The sequence below is a fragment of the Notamacropus eugenii genome, chromosome 1 (genome assembly GCF_028372415.1).
Source record: "Notamacropus eugenii isolate mMacEug1 chromosome 1, mMacEug1.pri_v2, whole genome shotgun sequence".
NCBI classification, from domain to species: Eukaryota; Metazoa; Chordata; class Mammalia; order Diprotodontia; family Macropodidae; genus Notamacropus; species Notamacropus eugenii.
The window spans coordinates 132063176-132069175 of NC_092872.1; the positions used below are offsets into that span (position 1 = coordinate 132063176).

At 34.1% G+C, this 6000-nt stretch overlaps 1 long non-coding RNA gene across 1 annotated transcript in view; it reads left to right on the forward strand.

Moving 5' to 3' along the window:
- Window positions 1-5423, forward strand: part of LOC140507170 (uncharacterized) — a 35308-nt gene extending 29885 nt beyond the window's left edge. The window contains exon 2 of the long non-coding RNA XR_011968232.1: window positions 4518-5423. This is a non-coding gene — a long non-coding RNA (uncharacterized lncRNA). The remainder of the gene's footprint in view (window positions 1-4517) is intronic.
- Window positions 5424-6000: the final 577 nt, after the last annotated feature.

Consider the following 6000-nt stretch of genomic DNA (forward strand, 5'->3'; position numbering starts at 1 on the left):
TACTTTCTTGGTGAAAAGGTACTTTCTTCCATCCTTTTGGATGAGGAAGAACAAAGCATAGCATCAGAAGAAGACATTAAAATCAAGTCTTCTACATCCAAAACCTCCAAAAAAAATATGCAGTGGTCTCAGGTCATGGAAGAGCTCAAAAAGGATTTTGAAAATCAAGTAAGAGAAGTGGAGGAAGAACTGGGAAGAGAAATACGAGCGATGCAAGAAAATCATGAAAAGTGAGTCAACACCTAGCTAAAGGAGACCCTAAAAATGCTGAAGAAAATAACACCTTTAAAAATAAAGTGACTCAAATGGCAAAAGAAGTCCAAAAAGCCAATGAGGAGAAGAATGATTTAAAAATAAGAACTGGCCACATGGAAAAGGAGGTTCAAAAGCTCACTGAAGAAAGTAGTTCCTTAAAAATTAGAATGGAACAGATAGAAGCTAATGACTTTATGAGAAACCAAGAAATTACAAAACAAAACCAAAAGAATGAAAAAATAGAAGACAATGTGAAATATCTCATTGGAAAAACAACTGACCTGGAAAATAGATCCAGGTGAGATAATTTAAAAATTATTGGTCTACCTGAAAACCCTGATCAAAAAAGAGCCTAGACATCATCTTCCAAGAAATTATGGAAAACTGCCCTGATATTCCAGACCCAGAGGGTAAAATAGCAATGGAAAGAATTCACTCATCAACTCCCGAAAGAGATCCTGAAAAGAAAACTCCTAGCAATGTTGTAGCAAAATTTCAGAGTTCCAAGGTCAGGAAGAAAATATTACAAGCAGCCAGAAAGAAACAATCCAAGTATTGTGTAAATACAATCAGAATAGCACAGGATTTAGCAACTTCTACACCAAGGGATCGAAGGACTTGGAATATGATATTCCAGAGGTCAAAGGAGATGGGATTAAAACCAAGACTCACCCACCTAGCAAGACTGAGTATAATACTTCAAGAAAAAAAATGGAATTTCAATGAAATAGAACTTCCAAGCATTCTTGTTGAAATGTCCAGAGCTGAATAGAAAATTTCACTTCCAAATACAAGAATCAAGAGAAATATGAAAAAGTAAACATTTAAGAGAAGCCTTAAGGAACTCATTAAACTTGAACTGTTTACATTCCTACATGGAAAGATGTTATTTGTAACTCATGAGCCCTTTTTCAGTATCAGGGTAGTTACAGGGAATATATGTGTATGTTATATATGTGTAGGTATGTATATATACATGGGTGTATGTGTGTGTGTATATATAGATATCTATATATATCTATATACACACACATAGACAGAGGGCACAGTGTGAGCTGAATATGAAGGGAGAATACCTAAAAAATTTACTATTGGATGGAATGTACTAGGAGTAAGAGAAAGGGAGAGGTAGAATGCAGCAAATCAACTCACATAAAAGAGGGAAGAACTAGCTACTACAATGGAGGGGAAGAAGGGGGAGATGAAAGGAAATAATTGAGCCTCACTCTAATGGGATTTGGCTTAAGGAGGAAATAACATGCACTCAATTGGATATGGAAATCTATTTTACTCTGCAGGAAGGCAAGGGGGGAAGGGGATTGGAGAGGGAAGATAATAGAAGGGATAGCAAATTGGGGAGAGGGATAATCAGAAGCAAACACTATTGGGGGAGAAAGATCAAGGGAGAGAGTAGAATAAATGAATGACAGGATAGATCAGAGGGAAATGTGGTTAGTCTCTTACAACATAACTATTATGGAAGTGCTCTGCATTGTTACACGTGTATGACCTATATTGAATTGCTTGTTTTCTCAATGAGGGTGGGTGGGGAGGGAGGGAGAGAATATGGAACTCAAAGCTTTAAGAATGAATGTTAAAAATTGTTTTAGCATGCAACTGGAAATGAAACTATGCAGGCAATGGAGTATAGAAATCTATTTTGCCCTATAGGAAAATAGAGGGGAAGGGGGATGGAAGAAGGTAATAGAAGGGAGGAAGGGATAGATGGGGTGCATGCTGTCCCAGGGTGGAGGGGTGGGGAGAGATGGGGAGAAAATTTGAAATTCAGATTCTTGTGGAAGTGAATATTGAGAACTGAAAAATAAATAAATTATGTATTAAAAATACTATAGATCAAAAAGCCCATATTTACTGAACCTTTGTAGAAAGGGCCCATTGTGAAAGGGAAAGGAAAACTTTTTTTTTAAGAGCTAGGCTTTAAATAGCTCTCACATATGACATTTCTTTCCATTAAAATTATTTTCGAACTGATTTTTAAAAATATATTATTTCATTACTCTTGAATTGATGTCTTTCTTTGGGTTATAAAATGGAGTCTCTTTTTGAAAAGGAGGGAAAAGTATAAGATAGAAAAATCCTGATTCCTCTAGACATTGCTATATACTGCCAACACACTCCTCACCTTTGCAGCATGCCGCTGGTAGCTTAGCATTGAACATCCATTACTGAAAATTAATTGCATACTTAATTACTAATCGTGCTTAATTAGGCATGCAAAGCATATTATTGGACATGTAACATTGGCACAAAGTTTGGATAGTTTAGTTCAGTCTTCAGAGCTATTGTGTTATTTATTGCTGAATCAGACAGTTCAAACTGAATCTGTTCAAACTACCTCTGCACTTAGCTCAGTATTCAATATACATCCTGGGTGGGCCTTATTTCAGACAATTTGCTTTGAAAAGTTTGCCTGGAAATAATCTATGACAGCTGTTCTCAGAGTGTGGTCTGGGGGTCCTTGAGACCCTTTCAGGGAGTCCTCCAGGTCAAAAGCATTTTCATAATAATACTAAGATATTTTAATTTCCAATATGGCAAATATCAATGGATATAACCCACATAAACAAAAACTCTTTGGGTGAGGGAGTCCTCAATAAGATTTTTAAGAGTACAAAGGAGACTAAAAAGTTTAAAGAACCACTGATCTAGGGAATTACTAAACAAACAAACAAAACTAGAAACAAGGAAAGAGAAATTCTTTCCAAATAACAACAAAATGTATAAAATATTTGACTTTTAGTCAGTCAAAACACATATAAGACTTAATATAAATACAATTAGAAGCATTTTATACAGAAATAAAGGAAGATAAATAATTGGAAAGAAATTCATTGTTCTTGATCTGGCTGCTCCAATATTATAAAAAATGATGGTATTACCAAATGAAATTGTAAATTTAATGCATGGTTATGAAAATTACCAAAGAGGTTCTTTGTAGATCCAGAAAAAAAAGTAATAAAAATTTATTTGGAAAGACAAAATCCCTCTAGAATGTCAAATGAAATAAAGAAAAGAAACAGGAATAAAGGGGTCTTATTAAAATCGCAACTATTTGATTGTGGTTAAAAAAGAAAAAGAAAAATAGATCAGTAGAACAGATTATATAAACAAGATCCAGAAACAATCAAACACACTTGTCCAATGCTTGATTAATTATAGAACATAAAACATTGAGTAAAGGAGACTCTTTTTGACAATAAATGCTAGAAAGCTGGAAAGCAATTTGGCAGAAATTAGTTTTAGACCAGTATCTTATATACTACAATAAGCTCTAAATGAACATAGGACCAAAATACAAAATGTTGTCAGTTAATTTTTAAATTAACTTAAAGTAAATAGAAGAAAATGGAAAGAAGCACCTCTCAGATCTATGTTTTAGGGAAAATTAGGGAATACTAGTTAACCAAGCAAAGAATAAATGATATTAAAAAAAGATAAATGGAACCATTTGCATTACATAAATTTTTTAAAAAGCTTTTACATGAACAAAATCAATACATCTAGAATAAGAAAAAAGTTTTCAGTTAGGAAAACATCTTAGGAAAACAATCTTTGTATGAGATATCTCTGATAAATTCTTATATCTGAGACATGTAGGGATTTGATATAAATATGTAAGAACTAGAACCATTCTCTCATAGATAAATGGTCAAGGAATATAAATGTTTCCAGAAGCGGAGGAAAAAACCATGATCAGCACTATATAAGAAAATGCACTAATAATAAGGTAAGTACAACATTCAAATAACTCTGAGTTCTCACATTAATCAAATTTGCAAAGATGTTAAAAGATAGAAATAGATAATATTGGGAAAACTGAAGAAAAATGGACTGAGTAATGTAGTGTTGTTGGAGTTGTGAACTGGTCATCATTCTGTAAAACTATTTAGAATTATGCAACAAGTCATCAAATTTGTTACACTCTTTGACCCAGAGATCCTACTGCTGTGCATATACCCTAAGGAGGTAAATGACAGACACACAGTTTCCAAATATACCAAAATGTTTACTGCAGTCCTCTGGAAACTGGAAACAAAAATGGATTTCCATCAATTGGGGAAATACCTGAACAAATTGTGGTAAATAAAAATAATAGAACACTTGTCTGGCAAGTAACAGCAAAAATGAAGAAACTTGGGAGACCTTACTTAAAATGGTATAAGGCAAACAAAACAGTATGAGAAGACCAACAGGCACAATGAGTACATGGCTGTTACTAATGTTCATCTTTCATTTTCTAGGAGGACCAATTGTATGTTGGGGTGATATCTTGACTTGCTTGTGAATTGGATTTAGTTGCATCGGACCTGCACAAAGTCATCAGTGTCACTGCCTTCCAGAATCATCAAAATCCAGTGACCAGACCAAAGTCAGGAGGACTGGCAATGGCCTGGGATACAAATGGATGACGTTCGCGTCTTTATGTCTGACCAAGCTTTAGGCACTTCACAAGCACTGCTTTAGTTGCTTCATGGTTGTTGGGATGAATTGTTCTCATCTGTCCACTTCACTGAAGGAAGTCTTCATATGCTTGTGGTAGACATCCCCCTAACTCAACAATGAGTTACACCCATCTGCTTATGTAGATGACTGCTACATATGCTAGAGCATCTTGGAGCCACAGGTGAGAGTTGGGTGAAAGTGGACACCAAAGGTGGATGAGCAGCCTGAAAAGGGCTCAGCAAGACCTCCCATCAGAGGTGCTAATCCTCCCTGAACACCCCACACACCCCACAGTGACTACAATCATTAAAGTGGAAGCAATACTGAAAGGCAACAAATTGATTATAGTATATATATCTTGCTTTTAGATAACAGGATGAAACATCCTTCCTCCAAATAGAGAAATGGTAAACTATGTGTCTGGAGTGCTTCATACATTCTAAAATACAGTCATTTTGCCATTTGGTTTTATCTAATTCTTTTTCCTTCTGACAATGAAAGGTTTGATGTGACCATGGGTATATATATTAAGAGATGACTACGATGTAAAGAAAAAGCAAATAACCCAAAGGCATCACTAAAAATAAATAAACTAAGGAAATGGTCAGAGGTTTTGAAGAGCATGCTGAAGTGCTCTGAGGTTCAAAATTCCCAGAGATCACATTCTGTACCCAGTAAGTCAAATAAAAGGATTGAATAAAATATATTTCTCTATTGACTAGTTACTTCAGAGCTACTTTTAAAAATACAATTTACTCATTTATTTTCTAAATTTCAAATTTCATAACTTGTTTCTTATCTCTGAGATAAATTTTCTTACCCACTTTTCCTCTGCCAATTCCAATTCAATCTAATCCAATAAGCATTTATTTAAGAATTTACTAGAATATGCAAGGCACCATGCTAGGCACTGGGATTAAAAGACAAACTATAAAGAGAATTCCTAACTTCAAGGAGATACATTCTACATTAGAAATTCCTTATATTTGGTTTTCCTGAAAATTTTGGTGAATGTAGATACAGAACACCCAGAATAGAAAGTTACATTTTAATGTCTAATGTGATACTAAATTTTTAAGATTAAAATAAAAATTTTTTTAAATTAAGAAAAACTACATAGGAGCAAAATGAACTTTGAAAAAATTAGTATATGGTCTTTATAAAATGAAGATCTCAGTCAACAAAGCAAAGTGTTGCCTAGTTTTTTAAAATTTTGTTTTATTTTGCTTGGTCTAAAGCAGTTATTTCATTAGTGTAAGGAATTAATATAAAAATTTCATT